At 41.4% G+C, this 12,289-nt stretch overlaps 1 protein-coding gene across 4 annotated transcripts in view; it reads left to right on the plus strand.

Annotated features, from left to right (window-relative positions):
* The window catches only part of LOC133115308 (deleted in malignant brain tumors 1 protein-like), an 83,151-nt gene that overhangs the window by 33,220 nt on the left and 37,642 nt on the right, over positions 1-12,289 (plus strand). Inside the window, exon 12 of one of the 4 annotated variants that reach the window (XM_061225154.1) lies at positions 158-3,071. The exons of the other annotated variants lie outside the window; for them this stretch is intronic. The gene's annotated coding sequence lies outside the window, so the exon portion shown is untranslated. Of the gene's footprint in view, positions 1-157; positions 3,072-12,289 lie in introns of those variants that run through there. 4 annotated transcript variants of the gene reach the window in all.

The raw sequence follows: 12,289 nt of genomic DNA on the forward strand, positions 1-12,289 counted from the left end.
CAGTCTGTTTCAGTTAGCCTATTGTTGGGCCTATGTACTTGAAAGTTTTATGTCTCTGACTGGTTTTTTTTCTCAACCTCATAATGGTTTCAGTGTCAACTCTGTGGTCCTCATATTGACAAATTCAATAACAAACTTTATTTTGTTTATTTTTCAGTCTGTCACGTGCAAGCGTCCCTGATCGCCTAGGAATTATGGTCCAGGGCTAGAGACAGCACAGCTTGGAAGGTGTGATGGTGCTTCTTTAATAGCACATAAAACAGGGTACAATTGGCCACCAAATTGGAAATCGTAAAAGAAATGTAAAAAATATATCATAATAAAAAGAAATCCAATGTGCTGAGTACAGAGCCAAAATAACACAAATTGTACCGCTGTCCAAATACTTACAGACTGCACAGAACATCTGACGTGTACTTACCTTGTAGAACCCAGGGGTACTAGGCAGGGTGGTCCCCTCTCTCCGGTATTATTTGCTATTGCTACTGAGCCATTGTCAATCTGCTTCCACACAAGTCATAGGGTAAAGCGCATTGTTAGAGCCCGAAAAGAGCTAAACATTTCTTTATATGCTGATGATGTGGTCATCTACATCTCTGACCCTTTTGCCAGTCTTCCTCATGCGCTTTGCATTTTAGATCAATTTAATGTCTTTTCAGGCTACAAATGAAACATGAAGAACAAGGAGTTTTTACATCCGAAGGCTGTATCTCTGCCACCCTTACGTTTTCCTTTTAAGCTAACCTCAACTCAGTTTGGCTACCTGGGAGTTAAAATAACACGCTAAAACTTTAAATACAACTTCATTACTCTATTGGAGCAAACTAAGCAGGATTTCACCAGATCAGTCAAATACCATGGCATTTTCTTTTGCTCGACTGGAAGATAGAAGGTATTCTCTTCTCTCACATACACATAATGAGCCTCATTTACCAAACGTGAGCCCAACCAAATTCCCCCTCAATTCTTCGGAAATGCATTTGCACAAATGATGTGGGATTTATCTAAGTTTTCGGATGTCAGTTTTTTCGTAGGAGCCAAACAAACTTCTTGAGTGGTCTCAGCTGTTCGTATTGTGCACGGAAATCAAAGCACACAGTTGTAAAGTGTGCTTTGTGCATTTATTATTCCATTCATTTATATTTTATTTTATTTTGAGTGGCAAAATTATTTTAATAGCCAATTGAATATCATTTTCACATTTTTCACATCATACAGGATTCAACATTAAAATTAAATCCTGATTAGTTAATGCTTAATTGGAGTATAATATAAATTCCATAAAACAGGTAAAAAGTTAAATAAGTAGGGCAGAGCCTACAAGTCTAAGAGTTTGCTATAAATGGGGAGTACCCTGCTTACACTGTCGTTCCTATCTGGCCTCTCTTTACATTTAGTCGAAATCTATTGCTTTAGCCTAATAGAAGATTTGGGGCATAGCGTATCCTACTTCGGAAAGAGCGCATATTCAAAGACCGAGACAATTTCTTTCTCACAGAAGAAACAATAACGGCGAGTTCAAGTTCAAACATCATGGTGTAGAAGTGGCATGGCAGGTGGCTGATGCGGTTCATTTGTTAATGAGTTTAGTTTTTTGCCTCGCATTAAATTTCAGAGGTTGATATGAACTGATTTTTCCAGTCAGAAGGTGGTAATTACGATATGACATGAACGCAGCATTACTCTCTTTAGATTAGATGCATGGCTTACTTCCAGAACATGGTCAGGTGCTTTCCGTCCTCAGCTTCTTGTGGACTCGCCCAGTACCATGAAAATATATCGATCCTTGATCATCCCAGACTGTAACATCACTCCTATAATTTTATAACTTTGCCTCCAGTTTTATGTCAAACCATTCCACAGTATGTGGAACTCAAGTCCGCGATTACAAAAACAGCAATATCTCAGATGCATAGGCCAATGCAGTATTCCAGTTCTATGCGGCGCATACGTAGTTTATGTAGCCTATATAAACAACAGTAGGCTAAGTACCAATGTTTAGATGTTAGTTTGGATGAAAAGAAGGAAGCCTGCACACTGATATGCTCCTTATACACCTTTATCGTAGACAATGTTTCAATCTCAGGATCTTCGTGAGGTTTGGCACATTGCTTTATGCTTATCCACGAGGACAATCAACTTAATTTCCTTGTGCTTTTTGAGCAGAATAAACAATGAACAATAAAGGTGAGTTCAAGTTCAAGTTTATTACAAGAAAACATCATGGCATAGAAGATGTTAATCCTAAATAAGTTTTAGATACATGTTCACAAAGAGAAGTTACAAAGTAGCTGTAGCACACAGTCATATAATAATAAAAAAATTAATGTGGAGGCTACACAGTATTTTTTCTCTGCCATCTTTTTAAATTGCCTGAAATTAATTTCCATGGTCCTTATACGTAGGGGGTGTTCATTTATGAATGTAATGAACTTGAAAATGACATTCACAGTCACACACCGACCCCTGATATTTCTGAGAGGAACTCCCCCTTTCCGGCCCTGTTGGCGGAACAGGGCTGGAGAGCAAACCTACCTGACTGGGACCTGGGGAAAGGAGAGATGACAGGAATGGGAAGGAAACACATGGAGGGAACTAGTAATCAGACTTTGACAGCTTCGATGGACACCCGCACCCGCAGACCAACCAGGAGGGCCAGAAGGCGGGGTTTGCACTTTGAGAACGTTTCATAGGTTCCAATACACTTGGTAAAGTGGAGAAAAGTATTTGGATCCAATTACGTATTTGGCCCGCATCTGTTATTTTTGAAGTGTAATGTTGATCAGTGTGTCCAAGTGAGATACCAATGGAGAGGTAATCAGGAAGTGGGAGTTATACTAGTTGATTTTGTATCATTTTATATGTATAACTCAATGCCAATATTAATCTGATTTTAAAGATATGTTTTTTTAAGACCATATATATTGTCTTCAAATTCTAGCTTTTTCAATTTGTTTAAATGTACGTGAACACAAATTATTGTTATGGCTTATTGATCACATTGTTATGCTTTATATTGTTGGTTAAACAAAATAAATTCACAAGTGGACAATCACCTGTCATTCACATCACCGTACAGTGTGGAAATTCCCTTTGTGGCAGTTTTAGCCCCTTAAGTCTCACCAGGATAATATAACTTTTGAAAGTGTTAGAACTCACGGTTCTATCTGTATAACCTATTGTAAGACAAGCATGCTTTAGCGACAGCAGTTCCTTATTTTGTGATATGTGGGTGGCAAATCAAATGTCGGGGGACCTCGTCTTCTCTGCATTTTGGAAATCGATTTTTATGGCAAGGGTTCCGAAGGGTTCTGGAACAAGAAGTGCTCACGTACAAACTTCTCTGACCAGTTTTGGTAATCCTGTTGCACAGTAAAGGCTTGATCTCCATCCGTGAGCAAAAAATACATTATAACTTGAGCTGAACCTAGAACCGGCTAGTGGTATGGTATTGAAGTAACAACTGAGAAGCATGTTAGCTAATGACATTCGTTTCCAATGGTGTATAGTTTGTTAGGCTTTCATCAAACAACAAAGCATTTTTTTGCCTGCATAACGAAACCGTAGAATTTTTAATATGCATGTTGGGACTGTTACACTTCAGCCAAAACTGTTCTCTATTTTATGGTCAAAAAGGTTGACGTCTAAATAGAGGACTTCAGGAATCTGTCATCTCTCTAGCCTCTCAAGTATTCTTGAGTGAATATTTCTGAGGAAGACAGTGAAAACACCTGGCTCCACAATAGAGGGCATTTTCATCGTCATGACCCCATTTTATATCTATTAAACACTATTCCATAAACCTGATCATACACATTTAGGCCTTGTGCCTGATGAACAAGACAGAGCCTAACAGGTGCACATCAAATATAGTAATGAGCCAATCACTGCTCTTTCTTCAGCATCAAAGTTGAGGGGAAAAATGAAACCTCAATGAGAGCCACAAAAAAAACTGTCCATTGTACAAAAACCTAGATAGTCATCTGTTGCATAAAAAAATAACCAGTCGACAGCCAACCTACTTGTGATGAAACGTGTACAGTAATTAGTGTCACAACAAACTGGTTAAGATATAACAATACATCAACAAACTTGCTGCACGACTTACTTCCATGCTACACAGACCGCGGTCTGTGGGACTCGCGCTTAATTTGGGTTGCTGTCTCGGCTGGTAGGCACTTGTGCAAAATGGGAAACGGTAAAGCGTACCACCTACGCAAAGTTGTTCAATGAACAGAAGCTGACCTCGTAGTTTAACTGTAACATTTTGCTATTGAGCAAAATAACAGGAGTAATTCAGTGTTAAGTGGCATGTTCCATTTCTCTCACGCTGTTGTAACCTGCCGAAGCTTGTTAGCTACCTAACGCTAGCGCATATTAATCAGCTACATTCTTAAGCCTCACATATTAAATTCTTAAGCCTCACTTAATAGTTTTGACTGCTACAATACTACAATAAAACACACAAGGTGGAGCGTAATTTATTGACAGTCAAACGCCATTTCAAATAATAAATGTAACGGTTTACACAAACAGCACAACTTTTATTTTCGAGCATTATTAAGACTAGGCTATTCACCAACATGTTGCTGAGTGAATGTACTTTTCCCTCAGAAACAGTTTTGATACGCATATCTTTAGAGGATACTTTTGATTGGATAATGTATTTGACTCACTGAATTTTCGACCAATGGAAACATGCTGTTGAAATGCCCCTTGCTGTCAATACGCCCACTGAACTCAATGATATGGAATCTTTACAATGTAGTCTATTTTCTAAACCAAATTTATGGGGATGGACAGTGGTGTGAAAATGTGTTTGCCCCCTTCCTGATTTCTTATTTTTTTGCATGTTTGTCACAGTTAAATGTTTCAGATCATCCAACAAATTTAAATATTAGTCAAAGACAACACAAGTAAACACAAAATGCAGTTTTTAAATGAAGGTTTTTATTATTAAGGGAGAAAAAAAATCCAAACCTACATGGCCCTGTGTGAAAATGTGATTGCCCCCCCTGTTAAAACATAACTTAACAATGGTTTATCAAACCTGAGTTCAATTTCTCTAGCCACACCCAGGCCTGATTACTGCCACACCGGTTCTCAGTCAAGAAATCACTGAAATAGGACCTGCCTGACAAAGTGAAGTCGACCAAATGATCCTCAAAAGCTAGACATCATGCCGAGATCTAAAGAAATTCAGGAACAAATGAGAAAGAAAGTAATTGAGATCTATCAGTCTGGAAAAGGTTATAAAGCCATTTCTAAAGCTTTGGGACTCCAGCGAACCACAGTGAGAGCCATTATCCACAAATTGCAAAAACATGGAACAGTGGTGAACCTTCCCAGGAGTGGCCGGCCGACCAAAATTACCCCAAGAGCGCAGCGACGACTCATCCAAGAGGTCACAAAAGGCCCCACAACAACATCCAAAGAACTGCAGGCCTCACTTGCCTCAGTTAAGGTCAGTGTTCATGACTCCATAAGAAAGAGACTGGGCTGAAGAAAAACAAAATGAAGACTTTGGAGTGGCCTAGTCAAAGTCCTGACTTGAATCCTATTAAGATGCTGTGGCATGACCTTAAAAAGGCGGTTCACGCTCAAACCCTCCAATGTGGCTGAATTACAACAATTCTGCAAAGATGAGTGGGCTAAAATTCCTCCACAGCGCTGTAAGAGACTCATAGCAAGTTATCGCAAATGCTTGATTGCAGTTGTTGCTGCTAAGGGTGGCCCAACCTGTTATTAGGTTTAGGGGGCAATCACGTTTTCACACGGGGCCATGTAGGTTTGGATTTTTTTTCTCCCTTAATAATAAAAACCTTCATTTAAAAAATGCATTTTGTGTGACTAATATAAAAATTTGTTTGATCTGAAACATTTTAGTATGACAAACATGCAAAAAAATAAGAAATTAGGAAGGGGGCAAACACTTTTTCACACCACTGTATCTGCATTTTGCCGCTGTCCCCCTTACAAAACTTATCCCCTCCGGGGTCACGTTTCCGATTCCATCTCTGCAATGACGTCAATCATATTTGTTTACTGTTGCGTGTAATAGGCTCTGCATCGGCTAGCTAGCGATTCTTTTGTGAATATGTAGTGCTTCATATGTAATATCCCGATTATATACATTGAACCATGATATAGGCTACATCTAGCTAGCTAGATGTAAAGATCGCTAGCTAGCTAGCTAGGAATAAATAAAAAAAAACAGCTATGGCTTATCTTCTTAGTTAGCGAGCGATCTATCTGTCTCGCAAGCTAGATGTTTCTTATTTTGCTTGCTAGGGAGCTAAATTAAATATATCTACCTATGTCATGCGTATCTACTTCTCCACATACATTTATTGCCGAATGGTTTGCTGTCCGTTTCATTAACTAGCTAGCGATACTGATATAAGTCCACCGAGAGATGAGCACTAGGTATCTCTATCGCTATCTTAAACTGTAGGGAAATTGGAAATGTATATGTTTCGCTAACTTACATACACCGGACTAAAATGCTTATTGACAGTAATGACTAAGCGTATGCCGTTCACGTAAAAACACGCTAGCCAGTTGACACTACCGTACACATCAGGGGAATGTATCTTATAGATCGCATCATAGCAACCGACAGATAAAGCGTGGCAACCACGCTGTCGACTTGACACTAACTCATGACGTTACCTTACGCATGAGGGGAACGTAACCGGAAACCGGAAACGTGACCCCTGCGGGGATAATTTTTGTAAGGGGGATAGAATGTGTTGTGACACCGCCAGTATTTATTAATCCAGCTAATGTTAGCTTGCTAACAGAAGGAGTGGGATTGATTATGATGTGGTTTAGAGCAGTTTGCACTTCATTCAAAACCCATTTAGGAAATGCACATTATAAATGATATTTCAAACAATACAATGCATCAATGTGGTGTCATACATTCATTTCGACCCACAGAACTGTTTCATGATGATCTTTGTTGGCCATGATTGCTGCTCATCGTCACATGTTCAATTTGAGCTACCAAGAGTCAAGTATTGACTTGCAATGAATAAAACATGGCCTTACAAGTTCGTAATCGAATCATGTCAAGTAAAATGCCATCTTGATTCTTATTCTTATATGTATTCCCATCCCCCACCATATGTTGTGCACGGCAATTTTTTTCATCACTTTTCTTCCCCTAATTAACGCAGTGAATCCATTTGGCCTAAGGCAACACAATTTAAAGGGGGTTACAGTTAAATCTCTTTTTAAATTGCACTATGCCACAGACAATGCCACGTTCAGGTGGTAGAACCTGAAGAATGCCGGTGAGGAATCCCAACCAGCTGCTGCACAAACCTCCTCAAAGGAAGCACTTGTGGAGGGGGCAACACAGCACTGCTGCAGGTCAACTGTATCGCACTGATCAACCAGCAAACCAGCTACTGCTGAGAAACAGCCTTGATAAAAGCATAGGTATATATTTTATTTTCCAATAAAATATATACTTATGTTTTGAAGAAATCACATTTTATTTTTCCAATTACATAGGGTTCGTAGGGTGAATACACTGATGAAGCTTGCAGGGTTCAGTACCTCCAATAAGGTTAAGAACCACTGATCTAAGTAGAGGTGGCCCTGGCTGCCTGTAGAGTTGTCATACGCACTGGGCCAACAACACTGAATAACCCCAGGTTTGGGTGCAACAGCAGGCCCCGCATGGTCTGGCTGGAGAGGCCAGGGGGATCCCCTCAGCTATCCAGCTCAGCTATCCAGAACTGATACGGCCACTCTAGACCACAACACCTTCATTTAGGCCAGAACCACTGGCGAAAGAGGGTAGGGGGGGTGGCATACATGAGGGCATCTACCCCCAATGTCCTTCCGGGGACCAATGGTTTCCCTTCCAGGGGAAATGTGTGGTATCCTGAGAGGCAAAGCTTTCAGGAGATAGCTCATTTGCATCGCAATAGCGGGATTGGCTAAACTGCTAGAGTGTAAAGAAAGCTGCTGTCAAACAAATGCGCATAATTCAAAATGGTACATTTTTGGCATTTATATAGCGCCTTCATCCAAAGCGCTGTACAATTGATGCTTCTCATTCACCCATTCACACACCAATGGCAATTGGCTGCCATGCAAGGCACCGACCACCTCGTCAGGAGCATTTAGGGGTTGGGTGTCTTGCTCAGGGACACTTTGACACAGCCCGGGCGGGGGATTGAACCGACAACCCTCCGACTGCCAGACGACTGCGCTTGCTGCCTGAGCCATGTCACCCCCCCAAAGTATAAGGACCAAAAAGCTGTTAACATTGTGAGAATCAGGATGAAATGCTAAACATTTTGATGTATAATATATGCATGTAGTGTCAAAATTGACAGTTACAGCAGTTTACAAAACATGTAAAAAATTCTGTCACCACTTGAGAAACTGAACATTCCACCATTCATTCCTATGGGATTTTTTCCCCTGGAAAATATTCAATATCTTAAATTAATGGTATTAATGGTAATATTGGAAAGCTATGACCAAGCACACCTAGTTTGGTGTCGATAGCCCAAAGTGTGGGAGGAGTATTGCTTTCGCAATTACACTAAATAGAAACTCACATTCTATTTTAAATAGTAGAACAGGTTCTCTGTATTGTTCCAATTTTGAGAAGTAGAACTGACCACTGAGGTGACTCGTTTTTGAAAAAGACTTCATACGTTAGCGGACAAGTCCCTGGATATGCGTGGATGCTCTCTGTGACGTCTGGTATGCTTGTGTGGCAGACCTCCACTCCAATTCCAAAGAGCAAGGGCTCATTTTTGGAGATAAATGGTTGTTTGGGTTTGATGTAACTTGCCACTTTTTCCCCTCTGTTGAGTGATGAAAAATGTTTATTTGTGTCCTGCAAACCACCGTGAGTGTATATTGTAAATACAACTTTAAATGAGACTAACTGCTGTTGTTTGATACTCTGACGACACTGTGTATATGAAGGTATTTACTAATACTTTGTGACTGTGCAAATATCCAGGTCTTGCAAACAAAATTCAGTTGTTGAGAAAGTTTTGCTACTCATAGTCCAATTCCATTTATCTTTTTTCTTTTTTTTGATCAATTATTTGTATTAATTAATTCATTCATTATCCTAACCCACTTATCCTGAACAGGGTCGCAGGGGGGCTGGAAATTTCACAGGTTGTCGACAGGGTGTACCTCTCTCTCCTCTCCTCAATTTCCATTAAGCCTTAGAAATTGCCTTATTTGCAGATGATGTCACCCTTTCTCTGAAACATCTTGATGCATCCATACAAGCTTTATTAGACATATTAGACATTTGTGTGGAGAGGGAAAACCCCAGCAATAGTGTTACTATTTTTAATACAACAGGATGCTTTACATATTTGAGCATAAAAATTGTACCAAAGTTGGAAGAAATTGAACGATGGTCAGCTTTACCCATGTCCTTAATTGGTCATATAAATATTTTGAAAATGAATATATTGCCTAAACTATCCCTTTCCCTCCCCCAAAATACTTATTCCATCGACTTAATAATCTATTCACTAACTTCTTCTTGTACAGATTGAAGACTGCATCTATCACTTTTGTATTTGCCATATAATAGGGGAGAACTCAATATTCTCAGAACTGTCTCCGATAGTTTTGAATATGGTAAATGTGTGGTATGAAGTCCAGATCTCCAGATCTTTGTATTGTTTGGTTTAAACACTTGGTTTAAACCTGGTCACCAGGTTTTAACATTTGGGCTCATAAGGGGATTAAGACGATAACTGACTTGTATTCTAGAAGTAAACTTATGTCAAGTTCCTAAATATAATAAATATAGCTAAAGAACATCTACAGTTAAGAAATTTCATTTTTACATTTCGAAACAATTATCTCAAGCTTGGAAAAATAGGTAGGTGTAATAAAGTAAAAATATTCCTAATAAAATGCTTGGTGAGTGTAGATCAATATCAATGGTGTTTATTTTGTGCAGCCTTTAATCTCCATTAAGGGTCTTTATTAAGGGTCTTCATTAAGGGTCTTTATTATGCTCCAGTAAAAGAAATAACTTTATTTCTGAATTCCCGTGTCTTCATTCATCACTCAAGTACGGACTGTTTATCTATCTGTCGTATGCGTGCTTTAAGGACGCACGCTGGAAGACAGAATAGTGAAAAAGCAGCATCACGGCGGGCTGAACACAACAGATCATAGAAGACGGTCGCTCCTTCTCTCCTTCAATCTTCATCTCGTCCTTCCCTTCAAGACGTATACAACATGGCAGAGAGCACACAAGAAAGAGCCAACGATACTTCTAGCCAGCTGGAGACCAGGTCAGTGGTGTCTGGCTCAAGTTCGAGGAAATCCTCAGCAAGTATAGCGCCAACTAGAGCACGCGCAAAAGCGGAAGCTGCAAGAGCGTGCACCACATTTGTTAAAAGAGAGACTGAAGTAATATTAGAAAAGGCAAGATTAGAAGCAGAACTGCACTCACTGCAGCATGAGAGAGAAGTTGCAGCGGCCATAACAGAAGCCGAGATTCTGGAGTCTATGGCAGCAGAGCTGGACATCGAGGAAAGGAGAGCACACATTACAGGGTTACCATACGAACCTGCAGAAAAGCGGACCAGCGATTACGTTGACTGTCACAACGAAACACACGATAGCCAACTCACTCGCCTCTACTCTCCCCCTTTTACCCCATCAGCGTGGCAGCCATACCCCATCGATCTTATAGGCACGCAGCCTCACCTCCCTCCTCCATACCAGTTAGTGCATGGTCAGACCCTTGCTCATAGTAAAGCATATCAGCCTCACTCTCCTCCTCCTAATGGAGCAATGCAGCAGCCATACACTGCAGGTCACGCGGGCATGCAGTCACACGCCTCTCCTACTCACCAGACCCAGACACGAGGAACAGCATGTCAGCCTCCTCCTCCTCTTGTAAGACCACCGCAGCAGCCATGCACCATGGATCACACAGGAATGAGTGACATAGCCAGGTACCTAGTGCGTCGTGAGCTTGTTAATTCAGGGCTGAATACCTTTGACGATCACCCTGAAAAGTACTGGGCCTGGAAGTTGTCATTCGCCAGTGCCATGAAAGGGTTAGGACTTACTGCCAGCGAAGAGCTTGACCTTCTAGTTAAATGGTTAGGGCCCAAGTCATCAGAGCATGTTAAGAGGCTAAGGGCTGTCCACGTTGCTGACCCCAGCGCTGGCCTAAGAATGGCGTGGCTACGCCTGGAGGACTGCTATGGCAGCCCAGAGGTCATTGAAAAGGCACTTTTCGATAAGTTGGAAAATTTCCCCAAAATTAGTAACAAAGAACCTCTCAAGCTTAGAGAACTCGGAGACCACCTGAAAGAAATTGAGTCTGCAAAGCTGGACGGTTACCTACCTGGGCTCACTTACCTGGACACAGCACGAGGCGTGGCACCCATCGTCAATAAACTACCCCACAATCTCCAGGAGAAGTGGATGAGTCAAGGCTCCCACTATAAAATCTATCATTCCCCCCTTTCACATTTTTTGCTGACTTTGTCTGCCGAGAAGCCTACACACGTAATGACCCCAGCTTCGCTCTGAACCTACTTGCTGCAGCTCATCCCACGACACCAGAAAGCCCTGTGAAAAGATACAGCCAGCCAAAAAGCCATGTATCTACCCACAAGAGACGTCTCCCAAACACAAACGTCACACAGCAGCAACACTGAGTAGCAAGCCAGACATTGACAGACAATGCCCCATTCACCAAAAACCACACCCCCTCAGACGTTGTAGAGGCTTTCGAGCTAAAAGTATTGAAGAACGCAGAACATTCTTAAAAGAGAATAATGTCTGTTTCAGATGCTGCTCGTCAAGCACACACTTAGCAAAGGATTGCAAAGTAGCCGTGCAGTGCTCAGAATGTAACAGCAATGCACATGTCACGGCCCTCCATCCCGGGCCTCCTCCATGGACTGTGAGACCCCCCAATGCAGAGCATGGCGGGGAGGAGTGTGAGAGAGCCCCTCCTGCTGTCAACTCAAAATGCACTGAAGTATGTGGAGATACTCTAAGCTCTTGCTCCTGCTCTAAAATGTGTCCCATTGAGGTTCATCATGAAGACCAGCCAAACAAAGCAGTGAAAGCATACGCAATACTAGACGATCAAAGCAACCGGTCGCTTGCCAGGTCAGAGTTCTTTGATTTATTCTGCCTCAAAAGCACATAGTCTCCATACACTCTGCGCACATGCGCTGGGGTCACAGAGATGTCTGGGAGAAGAGCTACAGGCTTCGCCGCACGGTTTCTCGATGGAACCTGCAGCGTGCTG

The sequence above is a fragment of the Conger conger genome, chromosome 16 (genome assembly GCF_963514075.1).
Source record: "Conger conger chromosome 16, fConCon1.1, whole genome shotgun sequence".
NCBI lineage: Eukaryota > Metazoa > Chordata > Actinopteri > Anguilliformes > Congridae > Conger > Conger conger.